General features: G+C 35.2%; 1 protein-coding gene across 4 annotated transcripts in view; it reads left to right on the top strand.

Moving 5' to 3' along the window:
• Positions 1-213: 213 nt before the first annotated feature.
• The window catches only part of DLGAP1 (DLG associated protein 1), a 1,087,876-nt gene continuing 1,062,778 nt past the window's right edge, over positions 214-25,311 (top strand). For 3 of the 4 annotated variants that reach the window (XM_031952966.1, XM_031953020.1, XM_031952903.1), the window contains exon 1: positions 215-700. The gene's annotated coding sequence lies outside the window, so the exon portion shown is untranslated. Of the gene's footprint in view, positions 701-25,311 lie in introns of all 4 variants that reach the window. The other variant, XM_031953084.1, reaches the window with a different exon arrangement.

The following is a 25,311-nucleotide window of genomic DNA, read 5'->3' as shown; positions in this document are numbered from 1 at the left end:
TAACAGGTTCCAGGGACAGGTGGTAAATCCCAGCTGCTTTTGGCAGCCCTAATCCCGTTAGGGATCCAATCCCACTTGAAGGCAGGGGGCTAGACGAAATGACCTCTCAAGGTCCAGTCCAGCTCTAAGGATTCCCTGACCACACACACACACAGAGGAAAGCTCTCGGGAAGACGCCGGGTTTTTCCTGCCCCAGCCTCCCACCCCCCTCACCGTGGCGCGCGTGTCTGGGCCAGGGCCAGGTACTAGTGGTCACAGTCATAGTAGCGCAGGGTGGGGGCTGCTTGGCTGGCTGCCGCCTCCCGCTCCGGTAGTTGGGCGGAGGAAGCGCGGGACTCCTCCTCCCCACCGTATTAACATGCACCCAGGGGCGGGTGACCAGCTCTCAGCCTCTCTGCTTTAGCTCGCCTCTTCCCGGCGCTCAGCTTCGCAGCCAGAGGCGAGCGCAACGTTGGACCCAGCATAGCGCGCCTCACCCGGCCAGACATCGCTTCTGGGAGACCTTCACCCCCGAGAGGATTAGAGGTTCCGGCAGCAGCTGCAGCCGCCGCCTCCGGCACCTCCTACTCCGCTTTTCTTCTGGGTCTCTCCAGCGGGTTCCCTCTGTACCTGTCCCGGCTTCGCAGGCACCTTCCTCTCGTCCTCCCTGAAGGGCTCGGCAGGAGAACGCACGGACTCGCGGACTGCGGGCTGCTGAAAGGTAACAGTGGGGTTGAGCCTCTGAGCTGTTTGCGCCGCTGGGAAGCCTGGGCTGGCGCCGGCAGCCACGGAGCTGGAGCCGCTACCGCTACCGTGGCCGTGGCCGCTGCCCCCGCCACGCGCTGAGGCTTCTTTCCCTCCACTCCACCAGATTGGCTCCCTTTCCTCTTCTTTCCGAGCGGCTGCGGGAAGGGAGTTCCCTTTCTTCAGCCACCAGCGCCCGCTCCGTCGTTTCCCTTCACCTTTCCTCACCCTCAGTGCGTCCCCCTACCCCTCCAAGGAGAGAAGGCACCGGGTCCCTTTCTCTGGCAATGAGGTGCCAGCCTACTTCCCCAAGACTATCCTCAGCTCTGGGCAGAGAGCTACTTGACTTGACCATGTCAGGAATGTAGTAATCTTGGGGGAGGGGAAGGGGAAGGGGAAAAAAGCATCTACCCTCTTTCTATACATCCAAACCAAATTCACACACCCACCCACCTACCCACGCACCTACTCGGCAATGCACCTTGCAGGGGAAGGAGCGAGAGAAATGAACTGGTGACATTTCCTGGCAGACTCCCGAGTCTATTAGCAAGAAGTTGTTTCACATGCTTTTTCGGGTGGCATTTTGGCTATTCTAGTGGAGAAAGAAGTCCCCGGTTTGGGGCGGGAGGAGGGGGCAAGGGGTGGTGGTGGAAGAGAGGGCTATAGAGTCATCTTCTGCTAAAGCCCTGATCTGGCTGAATCGTGTGGACCCAAGATCAGACCCTGTATTCAGGAAGTCAGGCGAGCAAAATGAATAAGCGGGGCTGGAACTGGAATCAAACAGTGACCTCTCATCGGGGCTCTGGGATGTAACAAATTGCACTTTCATTGAGTGGCGGCTGCAGCTGCTGGAGAGACCTTTTTTCAGGGGGAATGGGAACGAGATGAAGACCCTGTATTCAGCACCCTGCGCTGCTACATTTATATTCTTCCTGGAAGTAGAAATCTCTGTGCTTCATTAAGTAAGGGTAATGGAAAGGAAGCCCTGGGAACGATGAGCAGACTCCAGTACCTGCTATTTCATTTGTTTAGATGCTGAAGAGGTTCTGCTCAGGAGGAGCTCTGTTCATCTATTTCCTGGCTAGTCATAGAGCAGAACGTAGAGCACAAACCCGCCTCCATAGCCCTCCTGGCGCTTGTATTGTAGGTTAGTGGGATTTCGCTATTGGGGGCGGGGGCCTCAATCTTGGGAATGGGAAGCTGATAATGTTGCCTTAAGGGGAGGGGGGAGGCGGGAGGATAACTGAGGGAGATTCCCTCACCACTTTTTTTTCAAAGTGAGTAAAAGATGTCTGGATGTTGTTGAAAGATGTGCATACTCACATCTCAATCTTATCCCCCCGCCCCCGATTACCCCCCCACCCCCCGCACACACCCATAACGGGCAACAAAGGTTAACTTCTGCCATGAAGAACAGTGAAAGATATAAGATAAAAATGAACCAATTGAAATGCAGATCTTTAGATCTTTTGTTCTTATTGGATTTTTCTTAGTTGTTATAGGACTGCCTACCCAAAAGGAAATTTTAAGTTACAATCTTAGACAAATTGGATAGGGGTTAGAAGTGCTCAAATATTTGTTGAATTGAAATGATTATGACATCTTGAAAGGTCATTTTACTGTGTTAGCCTATTTGGTTTATTTATTGGGGATATCATTTACAGCAGCGCTTCCATTTTAGGAAGGAACTTTAAATTCTCATGTGCTATAATCAATACTTTTATGCAGCTTTGCAGGTTTGCAAGAATTTGCTGCCAAACTTAATCAGTGTTATTAAATAGCAATGGCATGAAGACAAAGAAATGGAAATATAAATATTTCCAATATTTATACATAAAACAATATATGTGTGTGTACATATATATATATATATATATATATATATATATATATATATTCTCATTGATTTGTCTCAGGGCATTTTTTTAACAAAATTCACATAAACAGATCTTGAAAATGTTTATTACAGAAGCAAATTCAATTTAAAAAATATAATTTAGGTTAGAAAAACTAATTTAGGATGTAGCTGCCCCCAAATAAGACAGAAATCTGTTGTCATAATCTCTTTACCAAATAAATTTTGGTAATTTAGCTAAGGATACATTTAATGAAAATATTACTTTGAACTATATTTAGTTTAAAAAAAAAAAGATTAATGGAGTCATTGATTTAGAATAAAATAGAGATCAACTTTTTTTCCCAGAAGGTATTTGAGTGATTTAATTTTTAATTTCCATTATTTAAGGGTAGTTCTGACATTGTGTTTTAAACTTAAATTTTAAATTTACTAGTTATTCCAAGAATATATGTCTTTAGTATAAAACTGATAAAGAAAATATAGTTGGGTTGATAAATTACTTACATAGTAATGTTTAAAGTTAGTATCCTGACAAAGCTCTCAAAATGTCTTTCTATGCATAAGCACATAAGTTGTTCCATATTTTCTCATTTTGTCTTTCCCCCCTTCCACACAAATATTTGACAACAGGTTCCAAAAATTGGGAGGAATATTACCAATAGCTATTGAAAGCAAATAGAAACACATTAGATTCTCACCTCCCCCCAGAAATATTTCAGAAACATCACTATATCAACATCTGTATTACTTTCCATCTCATTCAGCATAGAAGAATAGTGCTGAATCAGCTTTAAACAGAAAGGTGTATGAATTTTGTTTTCACTATTATCTATTTTGGCATATCAGAAATGTTTTGTTGTGTTATTCATACTTTTCTTTTTTTCTGGATTGTATATGACAGAAAACACAGATCACTAAAGGTCTAAGATGTTAAGTGTGTCAGTGCTTCAAAATGTAATTCAGCACTATATTTTCTGGATAGCAACTCTATTGGAAAACTTACATTAGGTGTTTTTCTTTTAGTTTTGATTGATAGGCATAATGCCATTGAAATTGAGATGCTATCCTAAGAAAGATTTGAAGCTACAAATGATATAACTTTTAATATTTACATGCCATATAATATTGCTTTATACTTTCTATGATATTAATGACATTCAGGATTATGTTGGGTTCTTATTAAAGTAAAAATAATAATAACAATAATAATAAGCTAACTACTGCATAGCACCTATTATTTGCCAGGTATAGTATATGTAGCATTTTACAAGCACTATCTTTTTTGATGTTCTCTGAAAGGTAAATGCTGTTATTATTCCCATTCTACAGTATAGGAAACTGAAGTTGAAAGATCACATATCTAGTTAAGTGTCTGAGATCAAATTTGAATTCAAGCCTTCCTTCCTCAAACTCAATACACTATCTACTGCACCACCTAACTTAGCAAATTTTTCATACTTCATCAGAAGAACGTCTTTCTTCAGTAAGGAAGGGAACATCCTTTCTGAGAAAGGCATCCAGCTGGAAGATAAGTGAAAATATATCTCTATAGAAACCACACTGGCTTTACTTCTCTCACCTTAAGTAGAAAGCAGAACATTGCTCCAGATGCCTTCCTTTGCCTTTTCCTGCCCTTCTTTATTTATTGTATTGGTGAACATCATTAATGAACACTCTCTTTCTTTAATATGATAGCATGGTTATTATAAAAGGACTCTTTTGCAATATTCAAAAGTTTATGTCCACTTGTGTTCTACCCTTTTTTTTTTTCATTTTGGTTTTGGTAGTTTTAATTATCCATCTTAGAAGAATTTTTTTTTTTTTTTTACTGAAGTTCTAGAGGAACTTCATGCTTTCAAAATCTGATTGAATAGTGTATGATTTCTCTGTGCTGATGCACTCACTGATGTTCTGTGTCCTTGAATGCTTTTCATAGTGCCTTTGTCATGTCCCTAAGTGCTAACCACGGCAAGTTCCATATTGGCAGGCAGAAAAAACTAGCAAGATATTCTTCCTTTTATCACCTGATAGACTTTGGGAACCTGTCCCCTTTTACTTAGACCTAATCCCTGAGGTTACTCACTGAGGATTACTTTTTTTGTGGCTGAATGCCTAATCTGAAGATACCAAAGATCATGGTGGCTTCTGGAAAGTTCCGACATTACATAGAAGCTGCTAATTACATCATAGAGAATTCAAGTTACTCTTCTGAAACCACGTATCTCTTATTTAACTTGCATTTAATTATGTACGCAAAAGGAGCATATCATTCATTTTACTGGGGTCTTCCTTTCTTTTTCTTCTTAGAATCATAGACTACAGCTCCAAGGGACCTTAGAAGTCTTGGATTTTCCCTTTGTTTTATTTCTTAGGAATCTAAGTCTCAAAGAGATTTTTACTTGAAAAATATAGCGCTGAGGGCCCATCTTTAATACCTACTTAATTACTTTCTATGAAGCATCCAAATAGTGTATAAAATATTCAAAATACTATTTCCCTCACGTATATATACTCTCTGTCTCTGTCTCTCCCCCTCCCTCCCTTCCTCCCTCTCTTCATCCTTCCCTTTCTCCCTCCTCTCTTTTCCTCTCTCCTTCTTTCTTTTCCTCCCTCTCTCCCTCCTCTCTCCTTTCAATCTAGTGCTTAGCAAAAGGCCAAGAGCATAATAATGGGCACTTAATACATGTTTGTTGACTTGATTTGTTTACTTTTGATATTTTGCTGTTATGTTCTACCTTCTACCTGTGTAAAAACAATAACAAATAACTGGCTTTTGCATGAAGGGGATTAGACTGATATCAATCTTTGCCAAGTTCTGGTGCTACTGAAGTGAGTAGAGGTCTTGTTGAAGTTTTGGATAAGAAACCGAAAAAGGAGACGCTGTGTTATGAGTTGTTTATCTCTCTGGCCTAAGAAGCCAAGTCCCTGCACAAGGAAGTTTAAGAGAATATTTAAATAGTTCCCTAAGGCTTCTTGTGGGAAGGTCTCTCTGGGCATTTTTCCAACTCTACTGCCTTACTCAGTGACATGATTTTGGCTAATCTGAAAACATCTGCTGGAGTAACTTCCTTTTTAATACAGCAACCAGACATCATTTATAGGCACATAATAGAAGAACAGATATTAATACTGGGTATAACCTCATCAGAATACTCTTTTTCATTTCAACTTCAATGGAGATTCTTTCCTATTGTGAAATGTGTTGCTGTTCTAAATATTTCCTTTTAAGTATTAAATTTGTTTTTAAAAGCAGACGCTGTTAGTTTCAGGCAAAGGGATATTTTAGACTCTTAGACTTTGCAAACAGCTCTTCACTATGATTCATCAAACTATGCTGACACCAGAAAAAAAAGCCAAGTTCACCTGCTTTTTAGGCCTTTTACTTTACAAAACAACTTAGAGGCAAAAGTTTTTTTGTTTTCAATTTTTTTTTTAAAGAGGTTGATTATCTTATATATAAAGCCAAGATAAAATTACATTTGACTATTATATGAAATCTTATCCGGGCTTTATATATAAGATAATCAACCTATTATATAAGTAACTGTGTCCGTAATGATAGTCTAGCTTGTATCAGTAATGCTCAGGTCATGAGTTTAATGGCTATTCTTTAGGATACTTAGTAGCATAGATTGTTCTACAATGATTAGTTCCATTCATGTAATTGCCAGAATTACTGGGATATCAATACAAGGCTCTGGAACGGGGCATTATTTGTAATTACGAACATGTATAATTTTTCACCTCAGTCTTTGCCTTTAATATTTGTTATCCTTTGTGATAGCTCTGGAGAGATAGAGAGATCCTCAAAATGGGTAGGTCAATTCTGAGAAACTTATTTTAATTCACAGATGTAAATCCACTAATGAAACTGTTAAGTCTTTTTGTGGCCTTGCACTTTCTCTTCTTCACAGGGATCCTCAACCTATGGCCCCACAGGCCAGATGCAGCAGCTGAGGACAATTATCCCCCTCACCCAGGGCAATGAAGTTTCTTTATTTAAAGGCTCACAAAACAAAGTTTTTGTTTTTACTATAGTCCGGCCCTCCCACAGTCTGAGGGACAGTGAATTGGTCCCCTATTTAAAAAGTTTGAGGACCCCTGCAAAACATACATACTCAGATGGATTCCTGAGACAGAAGGGAATGGAAAAACGTATAATGAGTTCTGTTAAAAATTTTGGAAATCTTGAGCTTGAAGTTTCCCTAAAGGCCACACAGTTAGAAATATCTAATAGACATTGTTGATATAGGACTAAAGTTAGGGAGAGGACTCGAACTGAATATGTTGACGTGGAAATCATTTCCATAGATGTGATAATTAATATCTTGAGAACAGATGAAGATAACAAGAGATAGGTTTTACAGATAACCTTGGGATGTTCCCAAGTTAAGGGATAGGGTATGGATTTTCAACAAAGAAAATTGTGAAGGAATGGTTAGATACTTGGAAGGTGAGTCAAGAAAGTACTGAAATCTTGTTTTTTGTATGCTTAAGGTATCTTCTTCATTTGGGGGTTCACCCATACTCTCTTATCACTTATAATGTACTCCCAGGAAGCTGACTCTTTCTCTCTTCCAAAATTCCACTTCTCAAGTTTGGCAAAGAGTTGATATTACTATAAGTCCTTGAGAATGCTTTTCAGAATGAGGAGTTTTGTTTTTCAAGGTGCCTGGGATAGATTAACATTTTCTCTATATTAAGCTATCAGTTTCTGTGGTGCCTTTGGGTAGGAGGCAATAAATGAGATTAAAGAACTATTCTGTATAGCAATTATATAAAGCTAGTTGTTTAAACTGTAAGACAATTGTATATAGAAAGAACTAGATGATAGATAAAATTAGCTTACTATGAATACTCATTAGCAATTTCCTCCAACATTGTCAATGATTAAGATGTCAGTCGCGCTGATTGAAGGCCATGTTCACAAATTTTCCATGGGTCCTTGAGCAGATTTACTACATTGGGCTTAAATACAGATTGCTTACTGATTAGGACATTTGTTTAAGGAGTAAGTATAAATGAGCCATCAAAGGGACATATATGACATGGAACTACTGCTTGACATTGTTCTTACAAACATAACTTGCCACAATGGAATCAAAATGCAGTAAATGAGATGTTAGTGGTCATTGTTCTTAGGTTAGACTCTTTCTCAGGTTTCATGGATTCTTCAGAATTGATGGGTATGGATCAGGCAAGGGAAATGCCATTATTATTATTGGTCTAGATAATAAGCATAAACAAGTGCATGTAATGCTAAGTGATGGAAGGTCTCCATTATCTCTGCTTGAACAAGTTTATTCTGAATAGAATTTGGCAGGTCATCTAGAAATTTACCCTTTGGGGATTAGCTTATTTCCTATTAGATCCTGGTAAAGGACTCAGGAAGACCTGAGATATCAGACTCTGGACACTTGCTCCCGAAAGAATTAGGTTTCAATGACTATCAAAATATAAATGCCTGAAGATATTTGAGGAATTTCTCAAATTCACATTCTACTTATGTATGTACATTCTAACTGTGTGACCATGTGCTAGTCACTTAAGCCTTCTCAATCTTATTCAGCTACCTAAAATTATAAGTAATTTAGTCCTGGTACTCCAGTGTGATGGAGGCTGTTCTCATACTGGGAAGACGGAAATATATATTAGAGGTACTTGTTTTATTTATATATCTCCCTGCTGATTTGTATTGTCTTTGAAGTCTATACACTGACTGAAACCAATATCAGAAATCCAAGAAAAAAAAAAAAGATTGTCTAAGTGTTCTTGAAAAGTGAATATCCCAACTAGTGGCTGAAAAGAAAGAGAATTCAAATGATGAATAAACAGCAAAATCAACAGCATCCTTCCTAATGCTGCCTGAGTTGTACAATTGAACCAGAAAAGTTTAGTCTGTCAAGACAATGATTTGGGTTGTTTATTGCTTTTCCTGTGATGCTGTTTTTATGCTAGAAGAAAGTTTTTGACATTCCTTCCAATTCAACATTCCTAGATTTTCCCACATATAGTAATAGATGGCTCTAAGTATGTGTCAACTGGGGAAAAGAACATTAGCTTTTCATTCTCTTACTCCTGACCTATTTTAGATTTTCTTTCATATGCTATGGTTTGTGACTTTTTTGATGGATCTATTTTAACCATTCATTTCACTGAAATGTGCTATCTATTTTTCATGATTTTACTTGGGTGGGATTGAAGGTATTGGTTCAGATATTCAAAAATCTAGAGCAAAAAAATAGAATCCATTTGGTAAACATTTAATGGGTGAACACATTTCTCATTCAGAAAGCAGTGGATAGGAAAGAATTAGAAAATATGGTCTCTCCTCTCCAGGAGCTTATAATCTAATTGCAAAATGACACAAATGAAAAATAATTTTACACATATAAAACCATGTTCAAAATGTGAAATTTAATTTCATGAAGCTTGAATGGTATGCAGAGTATGCAAATAATGTTAAAGTAAAAAGAGTTGTTAACATTTATTCCTTTCATTCTGATTCATTATTACTTATAGATTCCCATATGATCCATTTTGTATAATTAGTTAAAAGTGTTTAGGTACAAAGAACAACATTAATGTTTGCCTGGAAGCTTTCTATCCACTTAATGTCCACCTTCTGCATTTGTGTTTCCAACAATAAAAGAATGTCATTCTGCTTCAAATATTCTCTCCTCTTTCTTTGCTTTTCAGCTTTCTTTTTTGTATTGTCTTCCCTCAATGCAAAAGTCCTTGAGGACAGCTGTTTTCTTTCTTTCTTTCTTTTTCTTTCTTTCTTTCTTTCTTTCTTTCTTTCTCTCTTTCTTTCTCTCTTTCTTTCTTTCTTTCTTTCTTTCTTTCTTTCTTTCTTTCTTTCTTTCTTTCTTTCTTTTCTTCCTTCCTTCCTTCCTTCCTCCTTCCTTCCTTTCTTCCTTCCTCCCTTCTTCCTCCCTCTCTCCCTCCTCACTCCCTCCTCACTCCCTCCTTCTTTCCTTCCTTCCTTCTTCCTTCCTTCCTTCCTTCCTTCCTTCCTTCCTTCCTTCCTTCCTTCCTTCCTTCCTTCCTCTCCTCCCCCCCCCCTCTCATTTTAAAAAGCCAGAACAATCTCTGTTCTAAACAACCTTGCATGCAAAGGAGGAAGGCAGCATATACAGAGCAGTTGCAGTCAGGAAAGTATATTGTGGCTTGAAAAATCATTGGGATTGTAAGTAGGGTTTTGAGAGATTTGGTTGATAGATTTTTTTAGTTGAAATGGTAGTGGTGATTTGATTATGGATCAAGAACCTGAGAGCAGAGGAAGGAAGAGTGAAAAGTACATTTAACAACAAGGTAAATGATGAGAAGATAGCCAGAGTTAAGTGAGGCATGTTTGAAGCTTTTTAGACATAGTGACTCACATGAGATAATTTCTATTCTGGAAAATTGAGCCCTAGGATCAGCATTCTGGAGCTCAAGGGATTATATTTTCCAAGGCATGGGCATCATCTCTGGTCAAGGGAAGCAGGATTACCTAGCTCCTGAGAATACTAAAAAGTAAAAAGGCAAAGTTTTCTTTTTTTTTTTTTCTTCAGGAATCTTAAAATGAAAATTGTATAACATATGGGAAGTGATTTGAGTCACTCCAAAGAAAGGTACTATATAAGTAGGTTTATAAACAATCAAAATAAGAGCAGTATAAAATTTACAAACATGCTGTATTCTAGGAATTTGTACTTTTTTGGGGGGGAACGGATTTAGAACTTATTTTCCCGCAGAAATAAGCAGATGGTGGAAATTTCCCAAGTACATTTCATAATAAATTTCATAATTGATCTAAGTGTTGTTGCAATGATATTATTTTATCACCCTTTAATCATGTACATGCTATTTCTATCAAAAAATCCATTGAAATGTCCTAATTTATGGTACAAGAAATATTCAGAACACTGAATAGAGGATTTTTCTCACTCTTTTGTAAGCAATTTTTTGTATGAAAAGACAGGGTAGGATTCAAACAAAACTTTATTTTCTAGAAGCAGCCAAATGGCACAATGAATAGAGCATTGGACTTGGTGTTAGGAAGACAATTAAGGCCTTTTAAGTACTCATTCTTGTGAAGTTTAGGCCATCTGATCAAAATAGGATTTTTCTTTGATGCCTGGTGTTTAGTGAATAAGGATTAGCTAAAGTCTATATCACCACTCAAAGTGATCATATTTTGTACCAGCCTATAGTTTAATTGTTCTGTGCCCTGGAGTTTGAAATGACTCTGTAATAGATGTGGGGTTATTGATTTATCCAGGTTGTTCATGTAAAAATGTCTTAAAACCAGAAATTGACATAAAGAAGTAATTTGTTTTCTTTTCTATGACTTTCTAGTACTCAGCTCTGGGTTATTACCTAGTTACCTCCCAAATACACCACAACAAACTGACTTAAATTTTATAATGAAGCTGGTACTCTAGGTAGCTTACAAAACCTCTTAAAGTATAATTTTCCTTAATTTCTTCTTTGGTTTCAATTATTTTAGTGCGTCCCACATATAAGAATACATTGAAAATTGTATTGCCTTTGCAAATATATTAGCTCTGCGACTGCAATATAACATTAATTGGTAACATTGGAATTTTCAAGATGTTCAAAAATTCATTCTTTAAATTCCTATGTTTCCTTCCTTTATGTTTTTCTTAGTTATCACCAGAATCTGCTTCAGTTGATGTCCTGCAAAAAAAAAAAAAAATAGGTAGTGTTAAGTGAAACATAGTGTTAAATATGGAGTTTGCTTTTGGCTTACTTTTCTCTCTTCACCTGCCTCTTATCACTTGTCAGAGAAATTCTGAATGACAGAGGTGAATCTCTTGTCCATTCTCCTGGGTGGGTGGCCATCTGCTTACTACTGAGAAAATGAGGAACTACCCGTTCCTCATAGCAAAAGTTCTTTTGGCTGAAAGAAAAACCTCTGCCCTTTTTTTTTTCAGCAAACAATTCATTGGAAAGAAGAAATGAAAATACATTCATATTTCTATATAAAATACATTTATATATTGTATATATGCAGGCATGATGCAGACTTGCAATAAGAGATAAATATTTGAAACATTTTATAAAACTGGCTTATATTAAATTTAATTAATCACTTTAATGCTAAAGAAAAAAGGGTCTAAGACTATGTTATATGTACAAATGCTTCAAGTTTCTATTTGTTATCCTTTCTGTGATACATGTTAGGGAAAATAATCATCATATTATAATATTTTTGGTGATTCTGTGTGGTCTAGACTTTATAAACTGAAACCAATAGCTTTATTTTTTCAGATTAGGCAAGCTTTCTGTTATCAAAAATAGATCTAATTCCTTGAGAAAGAAATAGTCACATTAATCATATCATTTCCTTATTCAAAGAGTAGAGTTGCTTTAACATGAAGACACCCACACAAAAACAGAGTGAGATTATTGAATTTTTGGGAGGAAATTTTTGATTAACTACATATACCTAATTTGGGTTTTAGTTATTCATTAAGCATAAATTTAGAATAGTTGTGATGTATGTGGTAATATGTTTATATAAATATATATATATAATACACATACACATTCATAAGTTTATATACATCACAGAAACTGAGTTAGAACTTGGCAATTCCTATATGGGACTGATACTTTATTACATGAATTTTGTAAATCTTTTAGGTCTTTGTTGTTATTGAATTGCCATATGTGACCATCTTACTTTATGTATCAATTAAACATTTTTTCTCTTTTGTATAAAGGCTTACATGTATTTCTGATAATTTCTTGTTAGTCTCAAATTCCCTATAGAGGAAAAGCAGTCCTGACTGAAAACAAATTTGAAAATAAAACTGGATTTTTTGTTAATCTTAAATTATAACGTTTTGGTAAGGAAGGGTATTCCAAAAATATTAAAAATATACTAATATTGTTAATAATATAAGTACAGCAATACTTAAGCCCCAGTCAATCAACATGACATGAGAAGTTAGGCTGCTCTTCATTTAAAATATTTACTTTTATAACTTTGTAGGATATTGGATCTTTTATTAAAATTAGTTCATTTAAGAGCTATAACTACTTGAGTGCATATGTACAAGAATCTCAAAATATATTATTAGCTATTTATTCTATAGAGTTTCTTACAAGGTATGCCTGCATCCAAATATTCACTGCTATCAAGCAAAACCAAAAAAATGACAAACTGGAAAAAACCATGAATTATCTACTTGCTAAAATGACAGACTTGGAAAATAGATCTAGGAGAGATAATCTGAGGATTATTGGACTTTCCGAAAACTATGATGAAAAAAAGAGCCTAGATACTATTTTACAAGAAATCATCAAAGAGAACTGCCCAGATGTAATAGAATCAGAAGGTAAAATAGGCATTGAAAAGAATTCATCGAACACCTTCTGAAAGAAACCCTAAAATAAAAACCCCAAGGAATATTGTGGCAAAATTTCAGAACTATCAGATTAAGGAAAAAATTTTACAAGCAGCCAAAAAAAAACCATTTAAATACCGAGGTGCCACAATAAGGATCACCCAAGATCTGGCTGCCTCTACATTAAAGGAAAGAAGGGCCTGGAATGATATTCCGAAAGGCACAAGAACTTGGGATGCAGCCAAGAATAAACTACCCAGCTAAGCTGAGCATTTTCTTCCAGGGAAGAAGATGGACGTTTAATGAAACAAATGAATTCCATTTGTTTCTGAAGAAAAAACCAGAACTAAACAAAAAATTTGATCTCCAAGAATAGAACTCAAGAGATGCAGAAAAAGGTAAAATAACTCTTGAGAATTGTATTTCTGTTGTGGATATACAAAAAAAAAATACATGTAAAATTTGATAGTACTGATATAACATAAAAAAGGGAAGTAGATATGGAAAAGGGATGATGGCAGAATAAGGTGGGAAGGAGGGATAAAAAGAGGGAAACCACATCCCACAAAGAGGCTAAGGAAACTTATCATATCTGAGGGAATTTAGAGAGGGGGAGGAACATTGTGTGAATCTTACTCTCATCAGAGTTGGCTCAAAGGAAAAATAATTGACATTTGTTTTAGAGAAAATTCTCTCTCGCCCTCATTAAAAACGGGGAGAGGAAAAGGGAAAAGAAAAGAGAATAAGGGAAGGAAGGGGAAAGACTCAAAGGGGGAGGGAGGGATTATAAAGAGGATAAGTATCGTGATACAAGAGGGATACATAAGTTTAAAAGGGGAAAGAGGGTTGGGGAGGCAAGAATAAGTAAAGCACAATCTGGGGTTATTAGGATGGCAGGAAATACAGATTTAGTAATTCTAACCGTAAATGTGAATGGGATGAACTCCCCATAAAGAGGAGGCAGATAGCAACTGGATCAAAAGTCAGAAACCCTACAATATGTTGTTTACAAGAAACACATTTAAAAGCAGGGGGATACATATAGAGTAAAGGTAAAAGGCTGGAGCAAAATCTATTATGCTTCAGGTGAAGTCAAAAAGAAGAGGTAGCCATCCTTATCTCAGATCAAGCAAAAAGTAAAAATTGATCTAATTAAAAGAGATAAGGAAGGAAACTACATCCTGCTAAAGGGTAGCATAAACAACGAAGCAATATCAATATTAAAACATATATGCACCAAGTGGTATGGCACTCAGCTTCCTAAAGGAGAAGTAAGAGATTGCAAGAAGAAATAGACAACAAAACTGTAATAGTAGGAGATCTCAACCTTGCACTCTCAGAATTAGACAAATCAAACCACAAAACAAATAAGAAAGAAATTAAAGAAGTAAATATAATATTAGAAAAATTAGGTATGTTGGATCTTTGAGAAAATTGAATGGAGATAGAAGAGAATATACTTTCTTCTCAGCAGTTCATGGAACCTATTCAAATATTGACCATATATTAGGACATAAAGACCTCAAAATTAAATGCAAGAAAGCAGAAATAGTAAATGCTTTCTTTTCAGATCATGATGCAATAAAAAACTACATTCAACAAAAAGTTAGGGGAAATAGACCAAAAGTAATTGAAACTAAACAATCTCATCTTAAAGAATGATTGGGTGAAGCAGCAAATTATAGATACAATTAATAATTTCACTCAAGATAATGACAAATGATGAGACATCATACCAAAATTTTGGGATGCAGCCAAAGGGTAATAAGAGGGAATTTTATATCCTTAGAGGCTTACTTGAATAAAACAGAGAAAGAAAAGATTAATGAATTGGGCTTGCAAACTAAAAAAAAACTAAAAAAGACCAAATTAAAACCCCAATCAAATACTAAATTGGAAATTCTAAAATTAAAAGGAGAAATTAAAAATATTGAAAGTAAAAAAACTATTGAAATAATTAATAAAACTAAGAGTTGGTTCTATGAAAAAGCCAATAAAATAGATAAGCCTTTAGTAAATCTGATTAGAAAAAGGAGGGAGGAAAATGAAATTAGTAGTCTTAAAAATGAAAAGGAGAACCTTCCACCAATGAAGAGGAAATTAGAGAAATAATAAGGAGTTATTTTGCTCAACTTTATGCCAATAAATTTGATAACCTAAGTGAAATGGATGACTACCTCCAAAAATACAGACTTCCCAGACTAACAGAGGAAGAAGTAAATTGCTTGAATAGTCCCATTTCAGAAAAAGAAATAGAACAGGCAATTAAACAACTCCCTAAGAAAAAATCCCCAGGACCAGATGGATTTACATGTGAATTTTACCAAACATTTAAAGAACAATTGGCCCCAATGCTATATAAATTATTTGATAAAATAGGGAATGAAGGAGTCCTACCAAATTCCTTCTATGACACAGACATGGTACTGATACCTAAACCAGGTAGGCTGAAAACAGAGAAAGAAAATTATAGACCAATCTCCTCTAATGAATATTGAGGCTAAAAATCTTAAATAAGATATTAGCAAAAGACTACAGAAAATCATCTCCAAGATAATACACTATGATCAAGTAGGATTTATACCAGGAATGCAGGGCTAGTTCAATATTAGGAAAACTATCAATATAATTGGCCATGTCAATAACCAAATTAACAAAACCATATGATCATCTCAATAGATGCAGAAAAAGCATTTGATAAAATCCAACATCCATTCCTATTAAAAACACTTGAGAGTATAGGAATAAATGGACTTTTCCTTAAAATAATCAGCAGCATCTATTTAAAACCATCAGTAAGCATCATATGTAATGGAGACAAACTGCAACCATTCCCAATAAGATCTGGAGTGAAACAAGGTTGCCCACTATCACCGTTACTATTTAATATTGTATTAGAAACGCTAGCTATAGCAATAAGAGCTGAGAAAGAGATTAAAGGAATAAGAATAGACAATGAGGAAGCCAAATTATCACTCTTTGCCGATGACATGATGGTATACTTAGAGAACCCCAGAGATTCTGCTAAAAAGTTATTAGAAATAATCCACAACTTTAGCAAAGTTGCTGGTTATAAAATAAACCCACATAAGTCATCAGCATTCTTATATATCACTAACAAATCCAACAGTCAGAGTTACAAAGAGAAATTCCATTTAAAGTAACTACTGATAATATAAAATATTTAGGAATCTATCTGCCAAGGGAAAATCAGAAACTTTATGAGCAAAATTACAGACCACTTTTCACACAAATTAAGTCTGATCTAACCAATTGGAAAAATATTAAATGCTCTTGGATAGGGCGAGCAAATATAATAAAGATGACAATATTACCTAAACTAATCTATTTATTTAGCGCTATACCAATCAGACTCCAAAAAACTATTTTAATGACCTAGAAAAAATAACAACAAAGTTCATATGGAAAACAAAAGGTCAAGAATTTCAAGGGAATTAATAAAAAAAAAATCAAATGATGGTGGCTTAGCTGTACCAGATCTAAAACTATACTATAGAGCAGCAGTTACCAAAACTATTTGGTATTGGCTAAGAAATAGATTAGTTGATCAGTGGAATAGATTAGGTTCAAGGTGTAAAACAGTCAACAAATATAGCAACCTAGTCTTTGACAAACCCAAAGATCCCAGCTTTTGGGATAAGAACTTACTGTTTGATAAAATTGCTGGGAAAATTGGAAACTAATATGGCAGAAACTAGGCATTGATCCATACTTAACGCCGACACCAAGATAAGGTCAAAATGGGTTCATGACCTAGGCATAAAGAATGAAATTATTAATAAATTAGAGGAACATAGGATAGTTTACCTCTCAGACCTGTGGAAGGGGAAGGTTTTATGACTAAAGCAGAACTAGAGATCATTACTGATCACAAAATAGAAAATTTCGATTATACCAAACTGAAAAGTTTTTGTACAAACAAAACTAATGCAGACAAGATTAGAAGGGAAGCAATAAACTGGGAAAATATTTTTACAGTCAAAGGTTCTGATAAAGGCCTCATTTCCAAAATATATAGAGAATTAACTCTAATTTATAAAAAATCAAGCCATTCTCCAATTGAAAATGGTCAAAGGATATGAACAGACAATTCTCAGATGAAGAAATTGAAACTATTTCTAGTCATATGAAAAGATGCTCCAAGTCATTATTAATCAGAGAAATGCAAATTAAGACAACTCTAAGATACTACTACACACCTGTCAGATTGGCTAAGATGACAGGAAAAATAATGATGATTGTTGAGGGGATGTGGGAAAACTGGGACACTGATTCATTGTTGGTGGAGTTGTGAACGAATCCAACCATTTTGGAGAGTAGTTTGGAACTATGCTCAAAAGTTATCAAACTGTGCATACCCTTTGATCCAGCAGTGTTACTACTGGGATTATATCCCAAAGAGATTATAAAGAAGGGAAAGGGACCTGTATGTGCACGAATGTTTGTGCAGCCCTTTTTGTAGTGGTAGAAACTGAAACTGAATGGATGTCCATCAGTTGGAGAATGGCTGAATAAATTGTGGTATATGAAAATTATGGAATATTACTGTTCTGTAAGAAATGACCAACAGGATGATTTCAGAAAGGCCTGGAGAGACTTACACGAACTGATGCTAAGTGAAATGAGCAGGACCAGGAGATCATTATATACTTACAACAATACTAGATGATGACCAGTCCTGATGGATCAGGCCATCCTCAGCAACGAGATCAACCAAATCATTTCTAATGGAGCAGTAATGAACTGAACTAGCTATACCAGAAAAAGAACTCTGGGAGATGACTAAAAACCATTACATTGAATTCCCAGTCCCTATATTTATGCACACCTGCATCTTTGATTTCCTTCACAAGCTTAATTGTACAATAATTCAGAGTCTGATTCTTTTTGTACAGCAAAATAATGTTTTGGTCATGTATACTTATTGTGTATCTAAGTTATATTTTAATATATTTAACATCTACTGGTCATCCTGCCATTTAGGGGGGGTGGGGGTAAGAGGTGAAAAATTGAACAAGAGGTTTGGCAATTGTTAATGCTGTAAAGTTACCATGTATATATCCTGTAAATTAAAGGCTATTAAATAAAAAAAAAAATAAAATAAAAATAAAAAAAATAAATAAATATTTCATAGTAAGTTGGTCAAAAGATGTTGAGTTATTTGTTGAGATGCAGGAAACAAATGTACAGAATGAATATTGGTCCTATAGCTCTCCTATTTTTAGTAATAATGCAGATAGTATCAAAAATCAAAGTATTTTAGTCATTTATTTTAAAATTTTAGTTCTTGTACTTTTGTTTCTCACTGCTAAATATTTAGTGAGTGATTTCTATGTGATTAGCACTGTGGTAGGCATTACATAGGACACCAACTATAAAATATTTCTATTAAAAATGCTATGGATTATAAAAAAAAAAAAAAAAAATATTCACTGCTATGCATATAGTATATATTTAATGCAGAATAAAACTTGGAGTATAGCTGCATATAATTATTATTTTAAATCCTCTAATATACTATTAACACTTTCTAAGACAAACATTGTTATAAGTAATATATAGAATATTTGAAATTTCATGTTCATAATTTCTCAAATATTCTTATGAATCTTTGACCTCAAAAACCATGGAGTGACTCTGATGTAGCTCAAAATCCATATATACCTACCTGTCTTTTGCTGGTCTACTCCATGTTATTCCCAAAATTTTCCATAAGGGAACCAGCCAACAGCTGAAGTTCTCACTTGCTTTTTTCAGTATCAGTAGGAGACTCTGGATATTCTCTTATCACCTTCCTTCTTTCCATATAATCAGCCATCTTCTTTTTCTGGTATAAAATTCCTTGATGAAACCTTTTACATTTATCTTAAAGATTATATATTATTATATCATAATCATAATACATCTTTCCAGTGCACTCAGTATTTTGATAATTTTTGTATTTTTAGAGGCAGTAGTTTTCCAGGTCTTGCTGCCATACTGACACCAGTAAAATATTTGTATTGCAAAAAAAGCCTTTGCCTCCATAAGAAACTTGGGGTCAATAAAAGTGCTGCACATTTTCCAGAAAGCAATTCATCTTGTTATCCTTCTTCTCAATTCTGAGCTCTATCATTATCTATCTGTATGGTCTGTCCCAGATAAATATATTGTTGGACAAGTTACATACAGTATCTAATCAAAAGTGAGTATGTTGGATCTGGCCAACAGACATTGTTTCTCAGTTTAATTTTTCCTATGTGAGTTGACCAGGCACATTTAGTTATTACAGATCTATTCAAGGAAGGGATACAGTGTTTTGAGGCTGGATGCAATCAAGATAATATCATTTGCAAAAAGAACCATCTAGATGACCTCATCATCCAGAGGTGATCCCTCCTTGACTTAAAGTCTTGTGTGGATTTCTTCCATCAAAATGGCTAATAGTTATAGCAAGCATATACCTTCCTCTGTTTTATAAGATGATATTGCTCATATTTGTCTGTCATCATCTTTGTAATACTTTATCTGTATGTTTATATTCTCTGCTTGTATGGTCTTTGGTAGTCTTCTGTCTTTGTCAAGTAAGTAAAATATTTGCTTACTAAAGTGATTGGGCTTGAGTTCTTCTGTTACCACTTAAGTATCTTAACTTTATATAAAATTACTGTATTGTGTTGATACCATTTCTGTTGTTCCTTTTCCCTTACTGATTTTCATAATCACAAAGATCAAAACTAAGTGCATTTAAAGCCAAATAAATCATCAAGCGAATTTCAGGACATCCTTTATGATTCCTAGTAATTTTATGTTCATACTAGTAAAAAACAAATGGACAAAATCTTCATTTGTCAGTTAATGTGGTGTTCTCTTCTTTTGTATAATATGATGGTTCTCTCTGGGAGCAGGTTTCTTGGGGAGGTTTTCTGGAGGTAGCTTTAGTTTCAGTTCAGAGTAATAATCACTTCAAATGTAGCCAGCTGATAAAATCCAAACATTTATTTTCTCCTTCCAAGTCTTGTTTCTTTCCTTGGGCCTGGTTAGCTTTAATAGAGACCTATCTCTCTCCTTGGTTCTAAGAGCTCCCTCCCAATGTCTCCAAATACAAAGGTTTGTCCTTCAGCCTCCAGCCAGCCCAAAGGTGGAAAATGGAATGAATCTGACTCCGCCTCCGAGAGTGAGCTTGTGGGCTTCTGTATCTACCAGAGTGCTCTTTGGCCCTGAGAGCTTCTTGCTTATATGCTGTGCACTGGGTACACACCAATCATTATATCACTGGGAAATCATTATTTGTTGTAGGATTAAATCAATTCTAAACTAGATTTAAACATTGTCTCCTCAATTCCACTTAATACCTTGTTTCAAGTTCTGGCCCATAACATCTCCTTGTAGGATCAGATCAATCATATTGAACCATGCTAAATTAGATAATTATTGTCTCTATCAACTCTAATGAGTTAAAACTTTGTAAGGATTCGAACAAGTTAATGAAAATTTTTTAAAATATTTTTTCAAAGTATTTATAACAAATGCAAATATATTATGAAGGACGGAAATCATTATATGTAATTAGATGCATTATTCTTTTCTGGATGTGTTTCCTTCTCTCCATCCCTTACCCATTCCCTTCGGAAAAATTAACATCTTTATGCTGCCTTTTTATCTCTGAACTCAGATGATATCATAACTTCAGGAAAATTAAAAGAGACAAATACAAAAGTATTAGTGTTCAGTCCTTTGTCAATTTAGAAAAAAAGAAAATAACAGATATTAACAGTAATTTTGATATATGAGATTGAAGGAAAAGGAAAGCAAAGTTTTAAAAGAATAAAGTCTTGGGAGCTTATGCTGATACAATGTTCTAGAATGGGGATTTACTTAAAAGTATTTATTTGGATCCCATCCAAGGAAATCATATAGAACCACAAATACTTGATCATAGTTCTGATTTAGAATTAGTCCAGTGATTATAGTTTACCACACATATGAGTATGGTCTCTCAATTAATTTATCTACAAAATGGGACAAATGAAAAAGATTATCTCCCAGCATGACTACTCTATGTATGAACTGAGAACTCAAAGAATAAAAGGAATTTCTCATGGTTTTCAGAAAGTTTGAAATAGTGTTCATAGCTGGGGATAGAAAAGAGTGTTAAATAATGATAAGAAGATAATTGGTAGGGCAAAGTCAACTGTTATGGTATTAGAATTTTGGAGATTACGAATATAATAGTCAAATTGGGAAAGTTGGGGAAGTTTGTGACAGAATGAATAAATCCTGTATAAATTGGTAGACGCAAAAGTAGATAATTAAAATGTTGGAATTCCATTCTGAATGCATTGCATTGGGAAGAGATGTAAAAATAAATAAATCAATGGATACGAAATAAGAATGTATGAGATAATTTAGAGAACAAAATCAGTACATGATATCAAAATGAAAATATGGGATCCAATGAAAAGGAAAGAAAGGGAAATTGCTTGAATAACATAAAAGAACAAGTTAGATCAGGATGCATAATGAGAGTGAAGGAAATGAGAAAAGAAAGGGGATGAAAGATATGAAAAAACTTCATTCATAGCCACACTAGAACAATGTGGGAAGTGGAGAAAAGGGAAAATGGACATAGATGAATTAAAAGGTACCAAAAGAAAAATGAGAAATTCCATCTCATATATTTATACCACTAAGAGAACTTAATAGAATCAATAAAAATGATTTATTATATCAAACAAATAATAATTTTGAAAGGTGATTTTTTTTTCATGGGAGGAGGAGACAGATTTTCTGGACTGTGATTTCATTGGTGTGGAGCCTTCTTGGTGGGCAAACTTCCTTATTCCAAAGCAGAGCAATGTTTTTGTTATTTATATTGATATTGCTCGTGTGGGACACTGAGAAAATGCAATATTTGACCATGATTATTGAGCTACTATGTGACTTGAACTCAGGTCCTGTTGACCTCAAATCTTGCCTATAATTCACTGTGCCACAGTGCCTCACTTTGAAGATATAGTCATATTTATCTTTGAATATGAATGTATCTAATATGACAAAAATTAAAATCCTTTGAAAATAAAATACTACCCTAAGGTTATAGTTTAAGAAATATTAAAAACTTGACCAATTCCTGAACACTAGTTCCTTGTTGCTAATTTGTGTTGCGGTTTTTTGTCCTTTATTTATTCTTGAAGAGGATTATGACATCAGGGTGGTGATACCATGACATGCAAGTGAATTGCATTTAAGTGTGGAAGGGCTGTCCCATTTTCCATTCCAGAGTCATCTAGGTCCAGTGAAAAGATATAGATCCAAATATATAATAATATAAGACTACAATCAGAAATAGATTATGAGTTCATGGCTGCTTTTCCAACTCAGTTCTTTCTCTCTCTTTTTTTCCCTTTATGATCTGATTTTTCTTGGGCAGCATGATAAATGTGGAAGTATGTGTAGAAGAATTCCATATGTTTAACATATATTGTCTTACTTGCTGTCTAGGGGAAGTGGTAGAAGGAGAGAGAAAAGAAAAAGTTTTGCTGAAAACTATCTTTACATATATTTTGAAAATAAAAAGCTATTTTAAAAAATCATGATAATTAATAGAACCACTGTCCATTTTACAACATAGTCTGCTTTTCTGAAAAGTCCAGGTCATCCCCAAATTTGTATCCACCATTCATAAACAGGAATATTGAGTTAAAGGGGGAAAGGACCTTAGAGGCAATCTAATATAGGACTTCTTAAACTTTTCCCCCTCATGACCTCTTTTTGCCCAAGAAATTTTTATCTGCCTTTAAGACCATAGGTATATATAATAGATATAAAATTAAATGTTTATTGATAATAGATCACAATTTTTGACCCCCCTTCACATTGTTACATAATCCTATATAGGATTATGACCCACAGTTTGAGAAGCTTTGATCTAATTGAACTCTTTTATTTCATAACTATAAAAACTGAGTCCCAGGAATGTTAAATGAAGTGCCCAAGATAACACATATAATAATGGCAGAGTCAGGATTCAAATCCCAGGTCTTTTGAACAGAATTCTTTCCATTATACTGCATTGCCTCTATGGATGAGATGAAACAGCTACATCCCTGATAATACCAGACCCCTGTCAATCTTTACATATATATGAAGGAAAAGCCCATTGGACTCTGAATCCTATAGAAAGAAATGTTAACTATTCTCAAGCATTCACACATAAGGATGGAGGAATTATGGAACCCCAAGAACACAGCCAGTATAGAAGATCCCCTAAATTTTTGCAATAGTTCCAACCTTATGAGCCAAAAACCCACTAAAGTCACTCTAGCTTTCTCAAAATTAAGTGCCCTGGTATAATCATTGCCAGTACCAAGAATTGTTTTTATGAACACTAGAGTAGTTTACATTGACTTTTTTAGTTAATTGTTGTGATCTCATGTGTACAGGCCAAACACAAACCAACATGAGAAAGAGTTGTCTATTTTATTGTGCATATGCTTTGGGACTATTAATAGTTATGGGGACTTTGGTAATAAAAACTTTCTTGACTAGTTCTTCAGTAGCTGTCTACAATACTGTCAGATGTGGCTTCTATGCTACACCTTCACTAAGGTTGTTTCCAAAAGTGATGGCTATAAAGGTGCAGCAGAACCAGTTATTCAAGGAGGGGATATTTCTTGTACTCCCAGGGTTTTTAATTTTTCAGTGGCATTTGATCAGTGGTTGGTATTGTAAGGAAGATATTCCCAAGGGTCTTGGATTTCCAAGGTTTGTCCCCATTGGTCCTTGAGGGAAGGGATTGCCTGATACATCCTGCTTTCCATCTCTCCTTCAGCATGCTTTAGATAGGCTGGCTTGCCTGTTCCATAACTTCCTTATTATAAAAATAGACGGCAGACTTCCTGTAGTATTATTAAGCCTTCTTCATTATTCTGTTCAATATGTTGCTCCCAAATTTACTTATGCTGACATCTCTTTTTAACTGAAGTCAAGAAGAGCCAAGTTTAAATCCCGCCTTAATCACACATACTATTTCTGTAATTCTGGACAAGTCACTTAATGTATCTGATTCAGTTTACTAATGTGAAAAATAGGGATAATAATGACACTTACCTCAAGAGTTGTTGGAGGGATCAAATAAGATAACATAAAAATTGTTTGCAAACCTCAGAGCATTATATAGGTGCTTATTATCATCATCATTATTATCATTAAGCATTAAAAAAGACTAAGGTCAATGATTTTCAAATCACCGAGTAGAGGCTAGAGAGATGTAATGGGAATAAGTATACCAACATTTTTTGATAAGAATGATTTGGGAGATAAATGAGCAGTCCAGAATATAGCAGACACATTTATACTGTATATTTAATCAGGAAAGTGGGTCACATTCAGGGAAGCACAAAGAAATGTGCACAGTGGAAGTTGGAGCAAGTAGTGTACCAGAAACAGATTTAAAACAAATTTAGAATGGGGAGGCACGTAATAAAAATTCTGTATAAACAGGAACTAAGCATTCTTAAGAACCAAAACTTAAGACAATACAAGGGAATCAGACATTTGAGGAGTATGAAAGGACCAGAATATAGAAAGGACAATTTGGCAGCATTTCCCTTGTGGTCTGCAAAGGACTGAGTATAAAATGAGTATAAAAATGAAATTAACAATTAGTTGTCCAAAACCAGGATGGAGCAACCTGTAAATAAATTATCATTGCTAATATTAAAAAATAAGCTTAATAAGCATCTTTTGTTGAGGGGATTCATAGAGATACTGTACAAGATGTAGTTTGAATTCCTTTCTAATTTTGATTCTCAGATAAAGGTGATATTAACAAGTTATTGATAATTGAGTTAACCTTCTGCCTCAATCTGAGGCGTTTAAAGTCTCACATTTAGGGAAAAATCCAATTCCAGCTGGAAACAAGTGGGCAGGATTATCCAGTTAAAGTGGGGGCAGGTGTAATTGGGAAGAAAGACATCATTACACTGTTTCTTCTTTCAAAACCATGAAAAGTACTAATCTAAGGCAAAACTGCCATCTCTCTTTAAGCTTTCTGGTTCATGCTTTCCCTGGAGAAGAGAACTAATTATTTTGCTTTGAAAGACCAATTGCAATTAGAGTTACTCAAAGTAGAATGGGCTGCCTTGGGATTTAGTAGGTTCCCTATCATCCTAGATATCTTTAAGCAAAACTTAGATGATGACCATTTCTTAAGAGGGAATTCTTATTAAAATATGGGCCTTGCTACATGTGGGGTTATTAATATTTTCTGGCACAGACCCTTTTCACTGTCTGGTAAAGAATTTGGGCAGTTTTTCAGAGTACTGTTTGTGGTTTACATTCATAATTGAAGGAAACGCTAAATTC

Source organism: Sarcophilus harrisii, chromosome 1 (assembly GCF_902635505.1).
Source record: "Sarcophilus harrisii chromosome 1, mSarHar1.11, whole genome shotgun sequence".
Lineage (NCBI taxonomy): Eukaryota > Metazoa > Chordata > Mammalia > Dasyuromorphia > Dasyuridae > Sarcophilus > Sarcophilus harrisii.
The sequence above is the reverse complement of the archived record's forward strand: the minus strand, read 5'-3'. Positions and strand labels throughout refer to the sequence as shown.